General features: G+C 38.3%; 1 protein-coding gene across 3 annotated transcripts in view; it reads left to right on the top strand.

Annotated features, from left to right (window-relative positions):
* LOC124425943 (ankyrin repeat and SAM domain-containing protein 1A-like) overlaps positions 1–27,946 on the top strand; it is a 110,505-nt gene that overhangs the window by 78,774 nt on the left and 3,785 nt on the right. The window lies entirely within an intron of this gene.

Below are 27,946 nucleotides of genomic sequence, written 5' to 3'. Positions count from 1 at the left end.
AATGTATCACACTTTGTGAGATAATGTTTATCATCGGTGAAGGGAAATTAATTTGTGCGGTTTCATTTAAATGATAAAACTATGACTTTAGTGTCGTATTTTTAGCTAGAACGAAAAATACGAAATAGTTAAACATCTTTATTTTTTGGATATATCAAATAATATGGAGGTAGAACGTTGCGTTATTACGTAGAAATCGTGTCAAGTGTGCGTAAGACTAGCGTACCTCTGAAATGAATTAACAGAACGAATTACCAGCGAACTATTTTCAAAATGAGTGCAAAGATTTAACGTTCTTAATTAATCCTGATAATTAATCCTTTTTGTCATATTACTACGTACGTCTCTTTGTATGCTTACAAAATGACGGAGTATAATTTAGACGGACTCATTAATTTATGGCTACTTTGGTAGTTCTTTTGAGAAAAAAAATAAATGACACTCCTTTTCATTAGCGGCTTAGCCGAACCTCTTCTCTGCTGCTCGCTCTCTTTCCATTTCCCGAATTAGCGAATTTACGCATTGCGCCTAAGCATTTCACGAAATTTTTTTTTATGAAATCTCTTAGTATAATATTACTCTTATCTATCCATTTACACGAAAAGATAATATATTTCAGGAAAAACATATCCTCCTTTAAAAATATTTTTTCATCTCATTTTATCAAAAGAAATAACGATCGTTAATTTAAATTTGATTTCAATCAATTTCTATTAATAAATCGAAACAACTCGCGAAAAGTAAAAATAAGAAATAATGAAAACAAACCAATAGTGTAAAATATAAAGCTACGATAGATAATAGAGACAACTTTAAAATATATTTATCATAGAAATTAATAAAATCAAGAAATAATGGTATCAATGATGATTTCGAGATATATAGATCCATAGTTGATAGATAATATCATATACAAGATATGTAGATGGAGTGGAAGGTGGATTGTTAAGAAGGAATCGAGGAATGGACGGATACAAGTACGATGAGGAGGTACATTCAGTTCTTGAAACGTTCGCGAAAAGGAACAATGATAGCGGGGATAGGAAACTCAGTGGGTTTGTTGCCGACGCGCTCGCAACGCCAGGCAGAAGCTGCAGTCCTATAGGCGACTATAAACCGGCGCACGGGTATTGGGGTGCACCAAGAGTGGTGGTACGGGGCGGAGCGATGCCGATAGGAGGGTTGCAACCGGCTATTCGAGGGGGGTTGCTTTTTCGGAGGGTTGGATCAGCGCGATGTTACATGCGCATTGCGCTATTCCATCTTGTATATACAGTAAACCACTCCACGAGGAATAGATTTTCTTTTTTTCTTTTTTTTTTTCTTTTTTTTTTCTTTTTTTTCTCTATATTTAACACATGCCCTTCGAGATCCACGATTTTATATTATTTTGTATTATTATTTAATATCGACTAAGTGGACGGTATTCGTGGGTAAACGAATTATTAATTACAGAATGTTCCTTCGCATCTATTTGTTAATGTTGTTTTTATCATAGTTGAAATTACTTTGTAGGTGACTATTGAAATATATAAATATGTATGCATATATTTAACCGAAGTATTTGTTAAATTTCTTTTACGATAAGCGTTTTTATCATAGTTTTTATTATGAATTTAATTTGCAGATAAAAATCACGAGTTACTATAATATATTAAATAATTGATTTTCGAGTATATGTAATATACTTTAAAAAAATGTATATGTATTAAATTGAATACATTTATATTATAATTTGTTGTTATCATTCGAAGTTATTATTTAATGTGTTTTCACTGTATACGAAATGTCGGAAATAATTCTAAAAGTGTCTTACATTTTCCGAACATAATAATAATCATCATTTGCTTTCAGACGGACGTGTATGTATTACGGAAGTAAGAGTACGTAGACCTATTTAATGAAGGATAGGGGTGTACGCAATTCTGTGACGTGGAGTACAGCGAAAGAGGGAGGACAGAGGAGAAACGTATAATAAGCAATAGGCATATTATGTTCGACATAGCTTGTACATAATTTAATTGTAGTCCTAACGTTTAACTGAAGTATCTATATCGTACGTTATGATTTATCAATTCAAAGTATATCGTAAATTTTTTTTTTTATTAAAAACAAATATTTCTAAATCTACAAAGTTTTTATTTATCTTTCAATTTTTACTTTTGAAATGTGTCATGCGAATTTTACGAGAAAACAAAGAAATATTCAAAGACTTTTATTCCAGCCATTTCTAGAAAAAAAAAAATCATAAGTTGCAAGATAAAGTGGAACCGTCGCGTACAGTATCCAAGCTTAAATTGTAAATCTCGAAGAAAAAAGTCATTATTTCAGGGTGCGAAGTAATATTTCGCATAACGCGCGAGCTTCGAGCTCGTCCCCTGACGAACGACAAACACGTGCGTCAGCAGCGAAGTAGAAATGATTCGATTCGATTCGACGGTGTGAAATGCTCGTTGCGTTTCTCTTTTGCGTATGTACGCAAGCACATACACACACACACACATCCATATAGAGTTTACTACGATTGCGAGAAAATGCGCGGCGATTTTTAATTTCTGACGTTTCCAGGAGCGCGGGAGAGCGCGCGTCCCTATATGCGCATCGAAGCGGTAATGAATTACATATGCAATTAGCATTTAGGTAACACACGCCGTCACCGTGTACGTGATGTGTGAACGCGTGTAAATCCTCGTGTTCCTGACAGCTCGCAAAAAACATACGATGTAAAATGAACAGGCAAAAAAGAGGGAGAACGTAGTCACCGTAAACACGAACTTTACGATTCTTGCGTTTTATATTTGAAAGTCTCTTCCATAATAGCTACACGTTTTTCACGCGATTCTGATTTTTTTCCTTTCCACGTTTTTATTTATTTATACAACATTTTTCCTTAAAAATGTGACTGCTCTTAATCTACGGTTTATCCTCAAATTTATTTTCTCTTAAAAGTTATTTCTATTCATCATTTTAATAATAAATAGGAAATAGAATCATTTTATTTTTACTGCTTAAAGATTAAAATAATCATGGTTATTTATCATCGTCATTAATTAAAATGATTAATTAACTCAATGGATAGAAATCGAAGATCACGCTATTTCATTTTGCCTTTTATCAAAAGACAGAAATTATGGATTCTTAGATTATTTTAACTATTCAAGTATCTATCTACAAAATCGATAAATGTATATTGACTTGGAGGATGTAAATGACAGGGATGAGTAGAGGAGCAACGAGAATAGAGAAAGAAGGTACGAGATATGAGTAGAGACAAATAAATGAAGTGAGATAGATATACAGATAAATATAGTACCTAAGTGGAAAAAAGAATGAAAAAAGTATGATGAGAATAGTGGTATTAGTAAGGGAAGCTGATAAAGAAAGAGAGAGACAGAGAGCGACGTGTAGTAGGCAGTAGTCGCGTTACTTCCGGTCGAGTGGGTGCTGTGCCTGGCAGCTGCGGAGTTTGCAGGACGGGAGGTTGTTGTTGCACATCCACGCGCCCCCTTTTGCGTATCCATCCCGGCCGTCAGCACCACCACCATCGTCATCGCAACCACCACCCTCCACCCCCAACCCTCTTTGAGCCCTTCTTCCATCCAGTCTTTGCCTCCTACACCCTCTTTTATCGTTCCGTATCGTCACATCGGTTCGTTCTCTAATTCGATTAGTTTAAATGGCATTAAAACAATCCTGTTGCGAGAGTGTGCATTCGCTCGCCTAATGCGAGATCGGCTGCGTCAGCTTCGCGGAACTTCACGGCATCCTTTCTGTCGCTCTAAAGCTGCAGCTGTTCTCTTACCCTCTCTTTCTCTTTCTTTTTATCCTTATCTCTTTCTCTCTCTCTCTCTCTCACTCTCTCACTCTCTCTCTCTTATTCTCTCTCTTCTCGACGAAAGATCTACGGCTGACCACCTATCGAAAATATATTCTAGTTTTTTCCTACCGTTCATTCGTCAAAAAAATGCTTGAGTTACTTTCGAGACCGAAACTCTCTCGACGATGTTGAAAAACTATTTGGATTTCGTCGTAATTCGGGAAATCGAGAAATACTGGAAAGAGAAAATTTGTTCTCATCGTACGGATGAAAACTTTTATCGACAGATTTTTCGAACGGTATGTTACGCCATAGGTATGAAGATTTTTTTATTTCTCTTTTCGAAAAATAAAGAAGTTTTTAAGAAGTTAATAAGAAACATAGACTCAATATCAGTAAACGGAATATATTATTATGTGAATGTAACATTAGAAATATCTAACTTCATAAATTTCATCGTTAGCTTGGTAATAATTCATCGGTCATAACTCAAACTCATGGAATCTATAAGATTGAAACAACAATTGCCGAAAGCTCGAGGGGAGTAGAAAGAAAAAAATCTGACCGATATCATCGGGACAACAATTTCTTGCGGAAACGAGAATGATTTCGAAGAAAAGGGGGAGAGGCTAAAAGGAGTGTAATTCGAACGATTCTCATAGATTCTCCGTCGTGTCAAATGCAATACGGAACACGCGAGCGCCGATTCGCCATCGCAGCCGGGTCAAAGGCCATTAGGTTCGTGAGTTATGAGACAAGTTCTAATACTCTAATAATCTGGTTGTTGATCGCTTAGTTTTAGTCGTGTACGAATAACTCGACTCGTGTATTAGTATATATGTGAGTATAAGAAGAAGAAAAGGAAAGAGAAAGTATCGCGAACCCTTGGATAGGAAGCAACCCAAACTTTATTCGAGCCGATCAGCCACACGCCTCCCTTCCATTTCTTCGTCCCTTCATTCTTTTTCCCTTCCTACTTTTTCCGATACCTCTTCTATTCGCCCTTCCATATTTTCCACGAGATCTTTTTTCTTCTTTTTCTTTTTACATTTTCTCTCTGTTGAGAATTACCTTTTTGTTTTTGGATCAACGATGTGCGAAATCAATAGAAAATACGGTAATACTTATTAAAATTTACGTACTATTAAATAAATATCATCAAATGATACTCTTTATTATATTATTCTAATTAAATTTACATTAAGTTCAATAAGGAACAATAAATGGATATCAATTCGGTTTCTTTTTATGAATATCTATTGATAAATATCTAAAAAATTGATGAGTACAGGATAAAAGATGAATTCAATGATATGAATCAGGTAGGATAGCAGTAACCTACATCGAAACGATTCTTGCCAATAGCAAATCTTTGTCGCTGACTCATCTTGTCTAGTATCAAGCGACATTTTCTGAGTCGATGAGGATACAACATGGGGATGAGAGAGGGGCGTGGGCACGCGAGCTGTAACTAAATTTAAAATTTTTACTTACTTCCAGGCTACTGCTCACCCCTCGTTCCATCATTACACATTGCAATCAGTCGCCACTGTCCTTTCTCTTACTCTTTTCCCCTCTATCTCTCTCTCTCTCTCTCTTTCTCTCTCTTTCTTTCTGTCTCTCTATCTCTTTGCACAGTAGTTGCTCGTCTTCCACCATTCCCGGATTGCTTGTAACCGGATTAACTGAAGCTATTTGATAAACGGACGATGGTAGTCTATGAGCAGGGAGGACAGAGATTTTTAGGATGAACGTGTGGAAGATAAATCTGTTCATCCCTTCCAAAGATATCTTTCGATTATGCGAGTACCGTTGGATACTTTTTTGTTGCTTTCAAGTGAACGATGTCTTCTTTGTAATTTCCTAATTTTTGTAAAACTTCGAACGATGTCTTCTTTGTAATTTCATAATTTTTGTAAAACTTCGAGAAGACTATTTTTAGGGTTGAACGATAGAATATTTACTAACTCTTTTTAACGTTTGGAGAATCGTTACATTGAAAAATTTTCCATATATCTATTTTATTTAGATTCAAACGCGGAGAACGAGACGAATCTTTCGATCAGAAACGAGTACGATCAGAAATTGCACCGATGCTTCGTCATGCTCGATGAACGGCTCTGTCCGAAGAATTTCCGTTCTACGGAAGGTTTCGAATATGCAAATTAACTTTTTGCGATCACGTGAATCGTCAGTTGTAGCAGATTTTCGTTAGATGGAAGAAAAGAAGAAAGATTTGTCAGCAACGAGATTACAGAAACGATCGGAGATATGTAAATTCAATTTGAAAAATTATCCATGAAAAATCGTGAAGTTATCAATCTTCACTTTTTCCATTATTTTATTATTCCATTACATACAGTTCTCAGTGATAAAAATTCATTTATCATATATGACTTTATTGAGTATTCTACGAAAGTAAATAGATTATTTATTACAAATTAGTAAAATCCTTTCAAAAGCGTATGTACTGAGAAATTCATTTTTAACATTTAATCCATAATTTTTTATATTATAATTTTTAATCGAGTTTAATAATCTCGTTCTTATTCAAGGAAGTTCTTTCTCCGCATTATGGGATAAAGGAATCATTCAATGGATGCTTGTTCAAGGATTTATTTTTTGCTTTTAAGCTCCACGATATCTCGATTAACTTGAACAAAGTTTACGGCGATGATGCGCGGAGTGAAGAGCACGTAGTTTCTAAGTACGAGATACAGTCGCGATTCATCGTTCGAAAGTTTCTCTGAAGGGTGGGAAAATAGGTGGAAGCTGCGAATAAAATCGGAACGAGAGTGGAAAGAGAGAAAGAGAAACAGAGAAACAGGGAGAAAGAAGAAGAAGAAGAAGAGAGAGAGAGAGAGAGAGAGAGAGAGAGAGAAAGAAAGAAAGAGAAGAAGAAGTCAGAATCTCTAGCTACTTCCAAATACATCGAAGTTGTTTCTTTTGTCTCGAAGACCAGACAAGTTTTTGCAATCGCAACTTTTCTACACTCCATCCACGAAACGAGATCCGAACGTCGACCTTATCTTAAAAAGTACAAAGCATTACGGTTTTTGAGACAAAGAAATCGACGCTTTATTTAGAATTTTGCCAAAAAATATCAAACATGTCAATTTCTATTAATAATAAATTAAAAGATAATTATATCCGTACGATAACGTATTTATTGTGTAAAAGTAGGTGAAATTTTTAATAATTTTTCTTTAATGACCTTTCAATCGAAAGATTATTTATTCGAAGTATCGATAATAAAACAAAATTATAAATATACAATATCGCTCGTACGACATTGATAATAACATTATTGAAAGATTATCTTATGAAATACGAATGATAAAATGAGAATTCCTCATTTAATTAGAGTATTATAGATTTTGACGAAGAATGTCATTAAGGAACCAATGATGTTCATGAGATAAAAGAGTTGATAGATAATACAAGGCGCTCACATATGTAGATATGTATACGATTGCTCATAGTTATAACGATTAATTCTTATCTGATGAGTATCAAATAGGAAGAAATCGATTAAACGTAATTATAATGTTAATCGTTGTAGGAATAATTTTATTTTTCTCTTAGTATTTCTCCTTTTATTTCAGCACGTCACAATTTTTGTCGCACAATTTTTTTTTCATTAATTCTACGCGGGCGGTTGAGCGTAAACATAATCATGAAATAAAGAAGGAAATCTTGTCGGGAATCTTATTTATTATGTGTACGAAGGCTAAGATGAGAGTAAGGTAAAATCGAAAAATGCAAAAGAGAAAAAGTATAGCAAAATGAAGAACAATTGTGAACTAATTCAGAAAACCGCTTCACTATACTCGTCGCATCTTCGTCATTTTATTCTTTTCACTCTCTCTCTCTCTCTCTCTCTCTTTCTCTCTCTCTCTCTTTCTCTCTCTCTCTCTCTCTCTCTCTCTCTCTCTCTCTCTCTCTCTCTCTCTCTCTTTCTCTTTCTCCTTCAGCATCTTCATCTCTTTCTCTTACTTATACTCCCTCCCACCCCTTAATTACCGGCGAAAGAACAATAAGATTTAGTGTGCTTTTGTCCCGAGCAAAAATGAGAGATTACCGTGCGGGTCAGCGACTACACCGTGCTCGAAGCATTTGCAGGTAAACGGGGCGGACACGGACGCATTCTCTAAGCTTGACGTCCATTGTTCGAAGAGTATAGAAGCGAGAGGAAGAAGAAGAGGAAAAGAGAGAAAGAGAGAAAGAAAGAGAGAGAGAGAGAAGAGAGAAATACAGGGAAGAACAAAAAGTCAACGACCGAGAAAGTGGATGTCGAGTGGGTGCACTTTCGATCGTTCGGAGTGCGTGCCGCGGGGTTATCCGATTAAAAAGGATCTCACGTTTGCTCTATGGATGACCGCTTGCCGTAACATTCTACGAGATTAATTCAGTGTTTTTTGTTTATACGATCGTTCACGTTAGGTATTAATAATCCAAGTAACTTAAAAATCAATCAAACCTTTCGAAAATCATAGATCGTTAATATTCTTTTAGATTAAATGATAAATTTAATCTCTTTTGTATAAATATCGTGTAGCTCTTTAATGTGAAATAATCTCTTTGTTAAAGAATATTCTATTAATATAACGAATGTTCGATCGGTATGTTGAATAAAAAAAATCGCGTGACAAGAACGACAGGAACAACGGGATTGTGAACGATCGTAGATCGTTTTTAACGAGGGTAGATGTCTTCGATATTCTCGACGGGACGAGCGATCGAAACTTCCGGCTCGACTCATCAGCACGCGTCGCCCCATATTACGGATAACTATTCTTTCCGCTCGTTGCGAATCCCCTATTGTGATCGAAGACCCTCACGTAAACGATACAGTTTTGGAGGGCCCTTTCTATCCCCATTCTGTCTCCCCATTTTTCGTCCCGTAGAAACGGCACCCTACTAGACCATACTTTGCCTTCTTCTCTAACTTCTCTTTCTCTTTCTCTTTCTCTCTTATCTATCTGTCTGTCTGTCTATATATATATATATATATTCTTTCCTTCAAGCTATCCTTGTCTCCCCGTTTCCGTCATTGCCAAGCTCGTAGCTCGCACAATATCCCTACGGCTCTCTTAAGGGGGTGGTGGGTAACGTCGAAGGAGAAGAAGAAGGAAAGAGAGAGAATAGAAAAAATAAGCAAGAGAAAGAGTGAGTGAGAGAAAGAGAGAGAGAGAGAGAGAGAGAGAGAAGGTCGGTACAACGAGGGTAACGGAAGAAACGGGGGTGCGAGGAGGAAGGGTGAGAGGAGCCTAGCGTTTCCTTCGATCCCAGTTCCGGATTAAACTTTAATTGATTCAACTCCGTGGTCTGTAGTCAGCGAGGCGCATAGAAGAGGAGGGCACTGGCTCCCTCACCACTGGATCATGGACCAAGGTAGAACGATCTACCCTTCTCCTCTTTTGCTTCCTCACTCCCTCTCCTACTACCATTCTCCTTCCTTTTAACCTCCTGCATCAGGATGCCCCCATTATTCTCTTCCGCAGTAGCCCGATGCGTCGCAGCGTATCGACTTGGATGGGAAAGTATAATAATAATTGCCGATGAAGAAGAATAAGGCAGAAGAAGAAGGAGAATAAGGAGTAGGAAAAAAACAAGTAGAAGGAGGCTGCTCCTAGTGAATAGGATCCACTTAATGCGAAATTTGAGGAGTGTAGTGGTGACGTTACCATCACGATAATGATTTGGAATAAATGTCGGTTCTTGAGGATTGAATCGTTTCAACCGAAGATTGCCGTTTTATAATTGAACTAAAATATCATTATGTCGTTGAGAGACCTGAGAAACCAAGATCGACGAAGTTGAGTCGTTCAGGTACCGAAGAAAGAATTCGCAATAAAAATGACTTTATTCACCTTATAATAATCTTTTATTGTTTTATAGTATAAATAGATTTTTAGAAAGTTAGTTTTGAGAAAAGAGAAATTAAGAAAACTTCAAGAGGTGATTCCAATTTAAAATTTAAGCCGAAAAGAAAATTATTCTTTATATGATTTTTTATGTGTTCTATGTATCTAATATAAATTCTCAAATTAGAATTTTCGAGTTAAAGATCTTCCTTTATAAGTTCATACAAGATCTTAAGAGGAGAACCTATCAAGTAGGTGGGCATCTCTTCTCGAGCGAAACTCATTTGCCAACAACGCTATAACCATATCTACTGGTTCAATGTAGTCGCTGAAGCTCCGCCTATGAAACTTCCCACTCAAGAATCAGCGCTGATTGTGAGAGCTTTCGATGGTAATGCAAGAATAAGGGTAGAACGAGGCAAGGAGGAAGAACATCGATAGGAGATCGAGGAAAGGAGAGTGCCCTGTGCCCTTTTATTTGGGTATAATTGGAAGGACTGCGCAAAAAACAAAGGGCAGGCCAGTTTATGGCCAGATCTTTCTCTCTTTATCAGGGAGAAATGCAGAGAAAGGCTTTAATGAACGAAAGAAGGAAACGAAAGATAGAGGAACAGAACGCACGGCTACTGTATACGATATCTTTTTGAAAAAGTCAAGAAGAAAGAGAAAGAGAGTGAAAGAGAAAAACAGAAATGCTACAGGAATCGTGTTACGTCGAGTTCGCAAAATAAGTGAGAAAGAGCTGAGAGTTGGTTAAGTCAGTTCCTACTTTTTTATGCTTTCTCGTGACCTTTCGTCCTTTTCACCTCTATCTCTATCTTTTTTTTTCTATCTTCTTTGCTGTTCATTTCTCTTTTACTACGTTCTTCATTATCATTAAAAAGAGCAAACGAAAGAGAAATAGAGGAAGGGAGATAGGAGTTTGTAAAGAAAGAAGAAAGAAGAAAGAAGAACGACTATGACCGGGTTAGTCATAATCAAAAATTATTGGATTTTACAGTTAACAAGAAAATTATATTCGAAATTGGGTAGGTAATCGTGCGGGGCATCTCTCGTAGGTTGTAGTCATACGACGTGCGTCTCCCTCTTTTAATCGTGTTTCCCTTGCGTGGCATCTACCGAGTTCTCGCGTAAAAGCTTATCGATCGGTTTGGTTTTTTTAAGATATTGGATTATACGTGACAAATATCGATGTATCAATTTTTTCATTCTTGAACATATAAACGATTCGTTTGAATTTACATCAATATTCAAAACTTATAAATCTGCCTATTCGACATACTTTAAGTGACGAACGAAAAAGAAGAAAAATATTTCTTTTTTTTTTTATATTTTTCAATTATAAAACCAGCATATCTGAAAGCGATATAAACTGAGAAATCAAGATGGAAGAGTCCTCAACGGAGGAAACCTTGTGAAAATTCACGAAAGATGTTGGGAGTGGAGCCAGCCGAAGAAAAGACGCAATAGGGGTTCGAAGCATTTCAAATTTAAGGGGGAGGTTATGCGGGACTATAAAGCCACGCGACCGGAGACGCCTGGCAGGCGCGTCGCGGCGCCGGGAACGTTAGGTCTTCCGTCGCAGCAGGAATAACTAAGTTTTCGCTTCGCGATTCTCCTCCCGTCGACGAGGAGGACTACGACGACTACGACGACTACGACAACGAAAACGACGATGAAAACGACGGCGATAGCGAAACACGATGGCCTCTTCTTCTACACTTATGTGTCCGGATGCACGTTGCAATAGCATTGGTCCGGGTCACAGGCCATTAAGCCTCAGGTTCACCACAATAAGGGCCGGTGTTCCGCTTCGGGTAGCGGCTAACCGCTATTATCGAGCCAATGAGCCAGGATCACTGATTCACTGGGATTTTCCCATTTCTCGAATGTAGAAATTCGAGCCACCCCTAAATATTCGATCCTTCAGATAGAGTACTGCTATGACTTTTTAATGTGTTTTTTATAACTTTTTCATTCAGAGATCTTTCTTCAATTAAAAAGAATTATAATTTGCAAGAGATTTAATAAAAAAGAAAAGAAAAAAAAATGTATTCTTTAAAGATATAATTACATTGGAGATATTAGAAATAACAAATGAAATGATTGTACTTATAGAATATAAAAAATGAAAATATGTAAGGGATCAGGTTTTGTTCCAGAACAATGCTTTTACGGAGAAGTAACGAGTTATTTTTACTTCGAATCGATCTTCCGAACAGATATACGATCGATTGAGAATCTATCCCAATTTCTGGGCTAACGGAAACTAAACCGCGTTCGCATTCATAGCCTAGAAATTCGGAAACGTGGCTTCTTCCGGGTCACTCGTTGCGCTATTTCCGCGATTCGTCGTGACGATATATGAGAGTCTCTCTGAGGTCACGCGAATTTCTCTCCTTTATTGCATCAAGAATTTGATGAAGGCTGCTACCATCGTCGAGGTTGAAACGAGAGGAAATCCGCGCGTATGCCAGAAGAGAAAACGAGAGAGAAAGAGAGACAGAAGGAGGGAGAAAGGGATGAGAAAGAGGGGTTGAGAGGATGGCCGGAGTATATTACCGGCGTTACGGTAGTAGCGACCCGGCTGTAGCTATAATCTGTTTATAAAACAATTTGCGGACCAAGTGATGCGTGAGATACAATATATCTGCAAACATTGTTAGCATCAGACCGATGAGGATTGCATAGGTAAGGGTGGTGGAGAACGATGTTGGGTAGGACCGACCCTTTTCTGAGAATGGTCGATGTTGAGCGAAAATCGCGACGTCCTCTGATTCATCGTGATCTAATAAAGTGACAAGGATCTCGAATCTCGATTGCTCCTCCCGACGTGATCGGCCACGTCAAACGTTTTCCATTAAGGTTTCAAGTTTTTTATTTCTTGCTCTTGGTGGTGTCTTCTCAATTGTACATTTTTTAAAGAGATAAATTAACTTTTGTTTTTAAATATTAAAAATATATTCCTGAAAATAATCATTCGATTAAAAACGTTTAGAATTTCTAACGTATTCTAACTAAAGAGAAGAAGTACGAGTTTTAGTTTGTTAATTATCTTCACTGATTTAATATTGATTTTTCTTCCGAACTTAAACCCAACGATGAGCAATAAGTCTTTCTCGTTGCCGGTGAAGTCGATTGCATTGAAACGTAGTGAGAAAAAGTTAATTTCGTTTTGCCGACGTTTATTCCGAAAAGTGGTTCTTGGAAGAGCGACAGAAGGTGTACGTTTAAATACAGTCCTGATGTGCGACCAGCACTGACGGCGAAATGAGAGATAGAGAAAGGGAAAGAGAAAAAATTAAAAAAGAAAAAGAGAAGATAGAAGATAGATAGTGGAAGAAAGAGAAAGAGAAAAGAAAGAAAGAAAAGAAAGGAAAAGAGACGACGTAGACGATACTTCACCGATAGCAACGTTCGAAAGAACTTGAAAAGCTCGTTTTCTCGAGCCTGCTCGCGTATCCGGCCGTTTTAATTAATCGGATTCGAGATTTCGTTATTGCCACCGATTAGCTTACGTACCAGTGCGCATATTTTTTCGAACGTAAAACGCGTAGTAGAGAAGACTAAAACATCAATTTCATTCCCGCCAGTCCCTATGTACCCTTCTCTCCTCTTCTCTTCCACCCCTTCATCCTTCTCATCCCTCTGGACGATTCACCGTGTCGATGATGGACAAAACGCGCACATCTCTCTCTTTCCCTCTCTCTCTCTCTCTTTTTCTCTCTCCCTCTCTATTTCTCTTTCTCTCGCATATTCGTGCGTCCGCGTTTTCAGCAGCTACCTCTCACCAACACTCGGCCATGGAACGAACGTCATCCTTTTGCACGATGCAACGTTACCATCGTTGCTGCAAATGCTGCTAGCTGCTGGCTACATCGGTGTCCTGCGTGATGCTACACTTCACGCAACAGTAATTTCATCGTTATTTTTATAAATTGGATGGCCCGAGGTTTACGCTTCAGGTATCACCGCCCGTCAGATTACAACTTTTTGTAATATTAAAGTTCACCAGAGCTCTCTCTCTCTCTCTCTCCCTTTCCCTCTCTGTCTCTCACACTCTTTTCGTTCGTCCGAATTGCTGTACATATTTTCCCAACTGCGACGGTGACCGTCCGACCGTTTCTCCTCTTCCTCCTCCTTTCTTCGCTGCTTCCATCTCCCTCCACTTCGGCCCTCCACTTTTCCGCCATCTGAACGAGTTCCTCTGTCCGCGACATAGCTTATCGTTTTGTGTAACTGTAAGCGAGAAAATTATCGCCAGAACTGCTTTCACCCCCAAAGAGTAAACCAGCACGAGACAAACTGTCGTTTGCGAATGAATCCTGGACCCTTTCGCATTTCTTTGCTTTCTTCTTCTTATTGTTTTATTTCTTCTTTCATTCTCTCATCGTCATGCTTTCTCTTTTATTTCTATTCCTGTATCTCTTCTTCCTTTTCTTCATCAGCTGCGATGGATAGATGATAACAACGCGCGACCCTTTACTCATCGTTTCTTTGTTCGGATTTCACAATGAGTTTTCGGGTCGCAAGTAAAATGCAAATGGACGAACGTCAGCTCGTTAGGACTTTAGGGAGACAAGAAAGTTCTTAATAATCGTAATTAAAATATTCTAAATTTTCCATCTTAAATTTATATAACTCTTTACACATATATGTTTTTTTTCTATTTAGAATATCTTATTTATCAGCGTTATGCTATCTGCATGAGATATATGTAGGTAGATAACATTTATTTCAATATTATAAAAATAGTACCAATTCATTGTACGCAGAGATAAAGATATAGAGATAATAGAAATAAAAATGGAAAAGAGAATTAATGTAAAAAAGAAAAAGACGGGGAGAGAGAGAGAGAGAGAGAGAGAGAGAGAAAGAGAGAGAGGGAGAGAGAGAGAAAGAATCTTCGTTTCTCTTAAAGTAAGTAGGTTTTTATTAAAGCTTCCAACACGTAAACGTGCTGCACATTGGGAGAAAACAAAGAATGAATAAGAAAGAGAAAAAATATGAGAGAGAGAGAGAGAAAGAGAAAGAGGAAGAGAAAAGAGAGAACTCGTTGCGGAGGTGACGAGGGTAGGTCGTAACAGGGTGGTTCTTTCAGGGGTGTCTAAAGTGGGCAGCTTGGTGACAAAGGGGTTAGCGAAGGCTCCTGTGAACGGTGCGGGTGGGCGGTGGTCGAAAATGGGTGGGGGGTGCCATCGACACGTGACTGCTCGTGTCGCTGTAGGAGGGCTAACCTATAGAAAAAGAATGGGCTTATACGTACGTACGTGAACGCACGTCCGACCATTCGCTTTGAGAAAAAAAAATCCAAAGAAATTGACGGACGATCTGCCAGCGAGAAATGAATTATCGCTTGGCTTTGTAACATCGTTGGTCATTATCTACTGGCACAATTTTTCTGCCTCAAATCAGATTATGATATGAAACTTCAGCTAATTTTAAGATCAGCAAGATAACTTTATCGTAAAATTTTGTTCGATAAATCAAAGATTTAAATGCATCTTAGGTATTACTTTTTGATTCTATTATAAATTATTAATTTAAATAAAAATTGATATTTCTTTGAAAGAAAGAAAATTATTTTGATAATTCTTATGATCATAAATTGACATTATACTTTTGTAAGAAAATTATATTATTGATATAAAGAAGGAAAGAGAGAAAATCGGATACACAATGACTTTAGATAGGTCGAGGGTGGACGAGGAAATCTCAGTGGATTGAGTCGTCGTCGTCGATCTACGAGAAAGGCAACGTGTATCAAATCGCGCATTATAATTGGACGAGCGGCGCTTATGGGCGATCCGCACGTGCCGGGACGTTGTGCGATCACAGTAAGACCTGCTGGTATATTATTCCTATGGAATCATAACTCTAATTCTCGATATCGAATCGAATTACACGGCGATTGTTATGGGAGTTTTGCTCGAACGTCGAGTGAGAGAACAAGAATGCGTTTTAGGGTAGTAGGTTGACTTTGCTTCGATATGGATCGACTATTCCGATTATAAAGAAAAGCTCTTCAAGATGGAGGGAAACATTGTTATTGGAAATGATCGTATAAATAATATAATTAATAATTGTTCTTATCTAATTTTACAAAACATCTTGTACACATTTAATATTTTGTTAAAGTTTCTCTTGTAAAAAGGTATTTTAATATATTTCGTATCAACTTCGGCCTTGTTATCGAAATCACTGGAACAAAGTTAAAGAAAACATTTTTCGTCTAATTTTAAGCAATAACGTCGTCGATGTTGACGGAGCTTAAGTAAAGTATCTTATTGTTACTATCTCTCTCTCTCTTTCTCTCTTCTCTCTCTTCCTCTCTCCTCTCTCTTTATCTCTCCTCTCTCTTTCTCATTCATTCTTTTTTTCTCAGAAACGTCCACGTAACGGAATAATTAGAAAAAAAAGAGAAAGAAAAGTAGTAGGAAAGCAAGGTTATTAAAATGCGACGAAGAGGAAAAAAAGCTGATCGGCTGTCCAACGAGGCGCGTGTCGAACTGTACGACGTTGGCGTAGTGATAGTGATGGTGCTGGTGATGGTAGTGGTGACGGCCGATTCTCACCCCGTTAACGCGCGCCAACCCTAAACGTTTAAACGACATTACGCACGCTGCTTGGCTCGCTCGGCTCGCTTGTCTCGCATCGGCCGTCGCTTGGCGCGTGGAACAATCGTGTGCAAACTGGATCGATCGACGAACGGGCATGCCACGCTCACGATTTGCATTTAGTAATGATGTTCGTCTTCCTCCTCGGCACATTCTGTACCGACTCGCGAGTATCTCGCACATATATGCTCGATCGATTGCTCCGAATCCCGAATCACATTCTATTAGCATTCTATATTTAGTTGCTTGTTATTTTGTTTGAATGGGAAATAAGGAGAAGGATGATGTAAGAAATAGCCTAAATGTTATCTCATTTCTAATTGTTTTTGATATAACATTTATAAAGTAAGTATTTACGTGTTATAATATTTATAGTACCGGTAATGTTTATGTAGTACAAAAGTCAACTATCGAAATTTAATAATCCAATAAAGTTTGCACTTAATTATTTATCTTGGTTACGTTACTCGTACTTTTCACGTCGAAACTCATACTTTTTGATTCGAGGAAATGTCCGCGAACGAAGGTCACTAGGGAGAAAGGAGAAGAAAAAGGATAGGAAAAAGCCGAAGAGAAGAGCCGAGCGAAGTGGACAGAGGTAGCAGCAAGTCCACGTAATATAATTCAGTAAGTTTATGACTGGCCTGGGGGAACGATGGTGGTTTGCATATAACCAGGAGGATAAGTTTGCCGCGGGATATACGGGAGAGAAAGAGAGCGTGCGACCGAGTCAGAGGAAGAAGAGAAAGACGAGAAGAGGAGGACATACGGTGGGGAAGAAAGGAGCAAGAGTTAGAGAGAGATAGAGAGAGAGAGAGAGAGAGAGAAGAAAAGAGGGAGAAAGAAGCAAAGAGAGAAAGGGAGGTGAGACAGAGTGGTTGGTTGGCCGTATTTCTTGTCTAGTGAGCTTTACGGTAGCACACTGCGTTATGACCGCGGAATGGATTATCATTTCTCTCTCTCTCTCTTTCTGTTTTTCCCTGTCTTCATCCCACCCTCCAGGTCCGTCTTTCTTTTCCTCTTTCGCGTCTTTCCTTCCCGCATCCTGACGGTTCCTCTCTCTTCTATAAAGGCATGCAAAGTAGGACGAGAGGAGGAAAAGAGAAGGAAAGACCAAAGACGGGTGAAAAGAGAGTAGGGAGTGAGAAAATGTCGTGGAATTCTCCCCTTTCTCGAAGCTTCTTCCTTTCCTGTATGTTGTTACCAACATGCCTTGGTCTTCTTATAGTACACGAGATAGAGAGATAGGAAGAAGGATACATCTGGATGGAGGTATAAGAGAGAAAAAGGGAGAAAAATGGCGATGAAGAAAAGACACTCAGATAGCTTGGCCAGAAAAGATACTCCTCCGTATACGCGTAACAATACGGGGTGTCTCGATGAAAATGGTCGCGTTTCTCTTTCTCTTTTTATCAGAGTACATTTTTTCTATTTTAATATCGAAGCCATAAGAGAGAAACTCTTTTCATTCGAACGATGTAATTGGAAATGTGCTTTGTATTTATTCAAACCACACAGATGTAGCATCTTTTATATATTTACAATATTTTTCTTTTTTTCTTTTCTTTTTTTTTGTTTCTTTTTTTACAAAATTATATTCTACAAGTATGATGGCTCTTTTATAAATACATTCGAAACTGATAAAAAAGTAATCCTATATTAAAGTCACGGAAATAATTCTCGATTTTGTTACGATTCCTTTTGATGGAAATGACAGTTTTTATATTTTTGGACATCGATTCTTTATCAGAAAAAGCAAAACGACGAAGCATAACAGATTTTCTTTGAAAGAGCACCCTGTACGTACGTACGTGGAAATAGATACCTGCATGGATTTTCGCTGTGCATGTACTCGTAGGAATGTACATAAGCGCACGCGGAACATATGTACATACCTGTACATATACATCCGGTCATGATGCTCACATACTCACTCGCATGCATTATCTGTGTACGGGAGATCACGTACGAGACCGAGACTCACTCTCTCTCTCTCTCCCTCTCTCTTTCTCTCTCGTCTTATGTTGCACAACATTGGCCGCCATCATTGGAACAAGCCGGCTGGAATTAATTTGAATGTTTTTTGAGCGGTACGGCCCGGGGAGCTTCTTCTTGCAAGAAACGCCACCGACCTTCGCTCCCAACAAACTCACCCTCCTCGACCCACTCCTATCCTCTCTACAGCCGCATTGCCTTTCTTCCACCATTCCACCCTCTTTCTCTCTCTCTTTCGCTCTCTCTCTCTCTTTTTCTCTTTTTCTCTCTCTTTCTCTCTTAGCCTCTTTTCCTTTGCGAAACGCCGATGTGAGCCTCTACGGCAACCCCCTGAAGGCTCGTAAATATACACCGATATTGCGTTCGTACTACCCAAGAATATCGCAATTTATTTATTTTTTTTCCCATTCTCTTACTTTCCCCAACATCAATCCGTAACAGTTCTTTGTTTTATTGGTGGACGAAACCAGAGGACCAAAAATAAGTTTTACGGAGATACGAGAAAACAAAAAAAATGATATTTGAACGATTAGATGCTCGTCTACTCGAGTATGTAGCAGAAAGAAGTGATCGAGGTCAATGAGAAGGCAGACTTTAAATTGGATAGAAAAAGATACATTGAACGAGTGTAATGGTAATGTAATAGTCGTTCCATAAGTTTTAGCAACTTTTCATTTGTAAAATGCAAGAGTTTTTTACTTATAAGATATTTTTTTTTTTCGTTAAGGAAAAACAAACATCGACCTTGTATAAAATGAATAGCAAGAACATCGAAGTGAATGTTTTTTAGTTTACCAACGTATGACGCTATATCATTTTATGTTTGGTAGAAAAGCGCAAGCACGGTGGTCTGCATTACTTTCCTCGTTTGTTCGACTATTAACCTCATACTGGTTGAACATTCGACGGTATACAACAACAGTTTTAGTTTTTCATTGCGCAGACATACATATACTATTTCTTTTTTTCTTTTCCTCACACTCTTGTCTCGTTGCTTATATCAAAATATCAACGACGACACGAACACTATCGTTGCCATCAGGATTGTCGCGAACTGGAGGAGCTAGCATGCATTCGTACACCACCTCACTCACACATGTTTACTCTTATACACATAGAAAATATCGCGGAACTTTATGTACCAGAAGTGATAGGTGCATTTGTTCGTTATTTCGTCGTGTTTTTGTTTTTAGAGGGACTTTATTTACGACCGGATAGCGGAGCCACAAATATGCGACGAGATCGGCCGGCGCGTTTTGTTCGCCGATATTCGCGGTGTTCGTTCCATCGTTCCATCGTTCCATCGTTCCGTCGTTCCAACGTTCGTTCGTTCGTTCGTATGTTCATTCAGTAGTATCACTTCGCAGCACTTTTATATCCACAATAATTTGCGAGGGTGCCCCGACATCATCTACCATGCGCACAGTCGAACGCACACGGCGACGTATCACGCGAACCGCGAGTAATGATAATGAACCGCGGCCCACTGGCTATGGGTCAATTTATCTTTCCTTCTTTCTATCTTTTTTCCTTTTTCTTTTTCTTCTTTTTTCTTCTTTTTTATTTTTTTCTTTTTCCTCTTTTTTTTTCTTTTCCTTTCTTTTATTTTTTTAATTCGATGCCGACAAATCCAAGGTGAAAAAAAATGACGTTCATAGAAATTACCACAAAAAATGGCATTTAACTTGTTTCTATATACAATAAGATGTGTTATCGATATTTCTATAATAAAAAACGATTTTAATTTTACTTTTTACGAATGGATCGATAATAACTATATGAATCTTTTTATGAACTTAGAACGTATGTATTTTTAAAAAAGCGAAAGAGAAATATAAAAATTAAAGATTGACTTAAGGATTAAGTAAATTTTCGTACATTTTTATAGTGAATTTATTATCGATTTGATGTATCGAACGAATTTCTCCTGTCTTATGTCATGTTACGCACGATTGAGCCGAAAAGGAAAGCAATTTTTTGCAGCCTCGAACTTTTCAGGAAGGTTGTCGTCGTGTAGCGAAGACGGTTTCGCATAATAAATCTGAGAGATATTTGTTAGGGGTGGATAGGAAGCATTTGTCTATGTTAAGGGGGTAGGAAGGGCGCCGACAACACGAGCGCCTCCATCTATCAGCGACTCCGGCAAACACATCAATCCACGACTCACGCCACGATGGACAATTTTAAGGGTGGGAAAAAAATAAATGTCGATTGGCAAATCGGATCGATGGTACGCTCCCTGGAAGCTCGGAATCCATGATCGTTTATTTGCCTCGAATGATTCGTTAAAACTATCGGTCTGTCCGAGAAACTATACAATATTCCACGAAAAAACAATGTCAAAGGTATTTTTTTCAAAATTCTTTTTGAAGAAAAAATGTTTGAAAGTTATACAAAAATAATATAAAATAAAAAATCGATTAAATTGAAAGTTGAAGATAAAAAAAATCAATTTTTAAAAAAATTGAGACTCAAATTACAATTAAGTAACGTACGACAATTTGACTTGATTTCAGAAAGTTAAGAATTTTTACGTAAAACCTTATAAAAATATCATAAATTCGCCCACATAAGTCTCGTAAAAGCGTCGCGAGAAATTTATTAAAATTCCATAACCATTCAACATGCGGATAAACGCAAATTACAAAAGTATCAGTCGGTGGATTTTGATGATAGGCTGTTGGCCGTTTCGACCGCGAAACCGAGCACAATAGGCAATTTCGCGTTTAGCGAGAGAAGGAAGGATGAGGGTGGAGTAAGAGAGGGTAGGATAGCGTACGGTTATGCGAGGGTGACCTAACGTAGGAGGAAGGAGGGAACAATATAGGTACTCGCTGTGATCAGCATGTAATTAGGCGGTGGTACGCGGGCAGACACGTGCGGACAATTCATCAAGGGGCCCGAAAGCGTTCCGACCCCTAGGCGCTCAGTTGCCTCGGATCCTCTCAACTACGATGCCATTTACGGGTGTTACAAGTACGAGGCATTTTGCCTAACTTACCTATTATTCCTTGTATGGTATCGCCATCGGCGACGCGTTATTTACGCGTCGCTAAACTAGTAAATAGCGGAAGGTGGAAGAAAGCTTTTCGACGAAAACGAAAACCACTCAAATTCGATCCTGGTATTTCTATTACGTGAAAGTAAGATATATAAAAATATAATAAAATAAATTGTTTCCAATTCTTTATTTGTATCGCAGATAAATAATCTCGTGATTCGACGTATAGTCTTTAGGAATTTCTATGCAAAGTTATAATTGCCATTTATAATAGTACGAACATGAATCGCTTAACCTAATTATAAGAAGGGGACATGTGAATCTTTGATAAGTGTAATGAAAGTTAGCTAGATTAGAGCTTTCGAGTCACGTCTTTTCACCTTTGCTCTGTTGAAGGACTTTTTGAAATGGGTCAGGTCCGTGTACGATATGCCCAACGTGTGGAGTTGAAAAAGGAATAGGAAGAGAAGGAGGAGGAGGAGGAGGAGGAGGAGGAAGAGGGTGTGCACGCATGCTCCTAACCACGTGGGTGTGTGCGTAGGTAACCGTTCTCTTGTCTGCCAGCGTTAGTGGCGGCGGGTTGCTATAGAGACGCCTAGCAAAAGGGAACATAATGGCGGAGAGAGAGAGAGGGAGAGAGTAAGAGAGGAAGAGGAGAGGGACTTGTATACGGAGATAGTAGAGGGCAGGGAAAGGGGAGGAAAGGGCTGCAAAGTGGCGGATATGTAGGAGCGTAGGTAGGCAACCTCGGAAACTCTCTGTCCGCTTCTCTTCTCACCTCTGCCAGATAGCGATGAGAATCGATCGTTCTTGAAGCATTTACTGAGCAGAATCTTTGAAGATATCCAAACAAGTTTTATGTATCGACGATTGAGACTTCTCAATATTAGAACTTAATGGATGTCATTTCGTAAACTTAATTTCGTAAACTTGTTCAACTATTATTGCTTTTATAAATTAAGGTGTTTCAAACGCGTCGATGAGAATTTGTAATCTTTTTTTTTTTTTTATATAATTATGAAAAGTCATGAATCTTTATTAAAGATATCAATTATATTCTTTATTTCCTATTTATATTCTTTCTATTTTCTCATTGCTATCAATTCGATAATGTTCGTTGAAACTTCAAAGGAGTTCAGGAATGCGCATAATCGTGTGAAATTGACAGCGTTAGCGAGGAACAAGTAGTGGGAACACAGGAATCATCCCTCTTCTCACCTTCGGTCTACTCGTATCGGGAGTGCCGATAAGTAGGTATGCCATCGACACTCGTGGGTGGCCTCGTTATGGCGGTTACATCCGTAACGAGTCATTATATAGCTTCAGAGAGCATGCTTGTTCCTTCCTTGCTCCTTTCCATCCCTATTTTCTTCCCCTCGCCTTTTCCTTATTCTCCCATCGTGTTTCATTCGTCCCCATACTTCTCTTTATCCCTTCTCCCTTATTTTACTCACCTTAGATACTTCGTTGGCGTTGCTCATACGTGCTAACCCTCTTCAAACGAGCGATATTAAAATGCCGGGAATACTTCCTTTAAGCCATCGCCCGACGTGTCTGTTATACTCGATTTACGCGGTAGGTTCTTTCTCTGTGAACATAAAGATGACGTAAATGCTTCGAATATCGCGCCAAAGCCATTCTTTTTTCTTTTCTTGTTTCGTTGGAGAAGAATTTTAATAAAAATGAAATTTTCTCAAAATTTCAAATGTTGAGATGTAGAATTTATAAATTATTTTAATGATCCTCTGGATGAGTGTGCAATTGAATTTACTTTACGACGATTATAAGTTTTAATATTTCTTACTAAAAGTGATAGATATCCTTCTTCATCGAAGCATGCCATTCAAATATTTAGCCGAAATAAAACAATAACGAGGTTTTTGTGGCGAGCGTGTTAGTTAGGAAATTCTAAAAGTTGGTAACGTCTAAGGAGATTTTCGAAGCTGTCATGCTTCCCACAAGGATTTTCTTATCAAAACCTTCTCCTCGTCTTCGTATCTGTGGTAGTCATTTTTGTGATAAAGCAAAATAACTCAATTAAAGAATTTCCATGAATTTAGCGTTTGCCAAGGGGGATACATATTTATGATTTGATCGTCCTCGTGCGAGAAATTTGAATCGAATCAGCGAACTGAGAGTGTTCGCTTTCAAGTCTACCCCCTTTTCTTCTTCGTTCATTTTCTGTCTTTATTTTTCTTTCCTTCTTACCGATCGAAGAATGTGCCGAACGAGTTTCGTTCGAGCGACGACGAACTGCAAAGAAGTTTCACGCCGCTTTGAAATATTTCTTCTTTAAACGGATTATTCTTCGGGTCGCATGAATCCAATGCGGACATTATCGGAATTTTTTTTCTTTTCTCTTTTTTTTTTATAGATATTATCGAGTCATCGTAAGACCGTGAATATTTCGTAATGCAATGTTTGAAGAAAAATCAAAAAGAGAAAGAAAAAGAAACCGTGAAAGTTCATTCGGCAGATAATCGAAGAATTTTTTTCTATGTATTATTCATATAACATTAATATTTAAGTGACTCTTTTTATCGACCGATAAATTTGTTTGTAATATTAGTATTTAAAAGTATATGCGTTTACGCGTTATGTAAAAGAGATAATCAAAAGCATTATGAAAAAAATGTCAACGGTCGAGAGATGTAATCGTTAATTTCACCGTCTATTTTTCCTTCCTAATTTTTGACGATGCCATTTATTTATATTATTTATATATCTCTCTGTCAAAAGGCACAAAACTCTTCGCGTTACTTGGGAAAACAATGCGGGTAATTCACTATCAAGTTGGTCACAATGTAAGAAAAAAGAAGAGAAACACATGGAATGATAGAAAAGAAAGTAAAAAGATAGGAAATAAAGAGAGACAAGCATGTAGAGAGATAGATTGTAGGTGGACGAAGGAAAGGTGGAATGGGAGGAGGGAAGGATAGAGGAAGAAACGAAAGAAGATTCTAGAACGATCAAAGGGACAGCGGCAAAGGTGCTCCTTCTTTCAACCGTGTCTCCACTTTTACTCAATGTAACAAATTAGAAAAAATAAAAAGAAGGAAAAAGAAGAAAAAAAAGGGGGAGGAAGGGGGAAAAAAGAAAAATAACGTTGGTCCCTTTTGACGCTTTACTCTGGCACATCTCATCGCAATTGGGCTTGTTGGATAGAAAATTCTAACCTTCGAAGAGCATTTTTTCTTTTCCTCCTTCACTCTTGGTTCCTCTCTCCAAGCTCCTTTACTTTCAGCAGCTAGCTCCTCGACACGTCAAGCAAGAATGGAAAGAGGTAACGCGTTTCTCTCGAGAGGCTGCAACGAGACGATTCCAGGGCGTGGCGTGTACCTACCTATGTGAGAGGTAATTACCCCGTCCTTAGTCTAGCCTGTATACGTTCGTGAAAAATATGAGACGGCGACGGCTGGTTAGAATGAGAGAAAAAGAAAGAGAGAGAAAGAGGGGGAGAGAGAGAGAGAAAGAGAGAGAAAAAAAGAGATACCGAGAGGAAGAACTTTGTTGAAAATGGGCGAGCAGAAACACTGCACACCGACCATCGTCTTTCTCTGAAAGAAGAGGGTCGTCCTTCCTCCTTCTCTTTCTCCTCCTCCACTCCTTCCTCCATCAACTCTGAACTTCTCCACCTCCGGCTCGCGCTTTACGAGGGTTCAAGCGGATATGGAGTACCGACGCTGGGTGATAGGGATGGGTAAAGGGGGAAAAAAAGATGGCGCGACGAGGGAGCGAAAGGGTCAGAAAGAAAAGGGAGAAAGAGATGGAGGTTGAAAACGCTAAGAAAAGTAGAAGCGGATAAAGGAAAAGGACAACGGAGAAACGAATGGAAGAGAAGAATTTCTCTCTCTCTCTCTCTCTCTCTTTTTCTCTCTTCTTCTTCTTTCTTTCTCTCTTTCGCGTTTTCTTTCTCTTTCTATATTTCTCTTCCTGGCACTCTCCGTCTGAGAGACCGGCAGCAACGGCGGCAGCAGAAGCAGCGCCAGCGGTTGGATTTCATTTCGTCTTGTCGCTTTGATGTCCCTGATGCGTGCTGCTAGCCCGCTTCTGCCTTTTTAACAAACTCATCTCCTCGGTGGCCCTTAATCTCCGTCTTTCGTACCCTCTATTCACCCATCTTTTCTTTCTCTTTCACGGCAGTCAACTTCCTACGCGTCATCCAGTGTGTGCGCGTCTTTCTTTCCTTCTCTTTCTGTGTCCTTCTCTCTCTCTCTCTCTCTCTCTCTCTCTCTCTCTTTCTCTCCATACTTACATATGCGCGTACCTATGCCACAAACTACAACGTCTTTATATATGTAACTGCAAATATCCGAGCAGGACGCGTGTTACGCCATTTATGAGCCCTTGACTCGCGTCGTTTCCGCACGAATCCTCGTGCTTCGCTTTCCTGGATTAGTTCTCTTTTCCTTTTTTTCGTATTCTTCATCCTTTTATCTTTCCTTCGACGGTACTGTTTTCTTTTCTTCTTTTGGCTCAAAGTAAATTACCATCCCCGAGGATTTCTTTATCGTGGAAGGGAACAGACAGGTATACTGTTCGAAAATCAAAAGATACCGTAGGATTTGAATACGTCGATATAGAATACAGTACGAGCAGGTTAAAATAAACTCTCTATTGCATCGTTCTGATCATGAATAATATTCATTCGATTACACAGATAATTATGTGATTTCAGAATCTGATTTATGACACGGACATACCTCGATATCATTCGTGATCTTTCCATTTGACAATTGATGAATATTTTGTTATATTTATCATTATTATCTATCGGTACGCATGAATAAAAACATTCAAAACGTTTGAGTCCTATTCCAAGTTCATTGTCCACCACACTCTCTCTTTTTCGCCTAACGATTATTATCTGACTTTATTATTTCATAATGATCAGCGTTTCCCGAGCGTTCACGGAAAAGGGTCACATTCGTGTCGAAGGCAAGTGAAAGCAAGTTTCTTTCGGGCCGAACAACCCCTCTATCCCTTAGATTGTCGTAAATCGTTCTATGACCGTAACGCGCCAAAGGGACGAGCGTTTTAACGCGCTTCTCCGCTTGGACGTAAGGTACATTATAGAGAGAGAGAGAGAGAGAGAGAGAGAGAGAGAGAGAGAGAGAGAGAGAGAGAGAGAAAGAGACAGAGAGAGACTGAAAAAAAGGGTGTCGTAAAAAGGGATCGAAGAGGAGAGATGAAGCTATGAGCATAGGGTGAAGAAATGTAGAATCGTAGTTTACGTTTGATATCGAAGAAATATTTCTGTTCATATCTGACTATAATATATATATATATATATATATATATATATATATATATAACATATACATACGGATAAACATATATATATATATATATATATATATATATATATATATATATATATATAACATATATACACGTACAAAATGGGGCAAATAGAACGATATAAGCTATTTACTTCGAAATCGCTAGTATCAATGATTAATATTCCTAGAAAGTTAAACAAGATACGAAAGTTGATTATTTTATGACTAAAACACATTTAAAGTGTTCCGTGTTTAAATAAAATTATCCCACTTTCTCTAGAATTATTAACAATTGCACAAATTTATGTACTATTTAAAACAAAAATTGCTTATATATATTACATTTAAAAGAAAATAAAATCTCCTATCAAATAATTAATCAACATCTTATGTAATATAGAAAAAAAAAAGAAAAAACAATTCAATTTGAAATCTATATCTATTAGATTATTCAAAAACAGATTGTAACACTTTATTTGGTCTACTGTTACGTATATATATAATAGATATTGGTAAAGGTGTATAAAGATATTCGTGTGGGAGCTACCGCGTGCGAGTCGTCCTATCACCGTGTTATTAGCATGAAGGAGAAAGCGTTTTCTGGGTCCATCGATATACATATAGACGGTCTGTACTGGCATCGAGCTAGGGGTTAGCGATGGGACACCGCCGACCCGCTGCTGATATCAAGGGGTTGTTTCGCTAGAATGAAAAGGGAGATTTTAGTTTGGCACGGGCGAAGCGTGGAAGCCGCTTCGCCACTACGGGGGTCCTTGTTAGGGCGAGGAACGACGACACGCAATCGCGTTCTCTAGGGTACCCTTTCCCTTTTTCTCTTTCTTTCTCTCTCTCTTTTTCTCTCTTACTCTCTCTCTCACTCTTTCTCTCTCTCTCTCCCTTTCTCTCTCTCTCTCCCTTTCTTTCTCTTTCTCTATTTCTCTTCCTCTTCCTTTTCGACGGCAAGATCGTAACGTTGCGCTCGTTACCGCGTTACCGCCTTTTTCGCTCTCTCGCTTTCTCCGCGGTTACTCCATTTTCTCGTCGTTTACGTTTATCGTTCTTGATTCCCCTTCTATTCCTTCTATTCTTACGGTGGTTTGCGGTCATCTTAGTCTTCCAATGATATCCTATGACAACGACGTATATATTTTAATTCTTTTCCCACGCGATCTATTTACAAACGAGGAATGTTTATTTAGAATAAATAAAAGTTTTATATTTTAAGGTAAAATAACTGCTTTTTCTTTTGTATAGAAACAAGTGAAAATTATTTTCGATTATATTTGTAATTTGAAACATATTTCGAATGTGTACGATGGCAGGTTTAACTAGTTAAAGTTTATTTCGATCAGACATATTTTCTATAT

This window comes from Vespa crabro, chromosome 8, assembly GCF_910589235.1.
Source record: "Vespa crabro chromosome 8, iyVesCrab1.2, whole genome shotgun sequence".
In the NCBI taxonomy this organism is placed as follows: Eukaryota; Metazoa; Arthropoda; class Insecta; order Hymenoptera; family Vespidae; genus Vespa; species Vespa crabro.
Note: the sequence above shows the minus strand (reverse complement) of the source record. Positions and strands in the feature narration are given on the sequence as shown.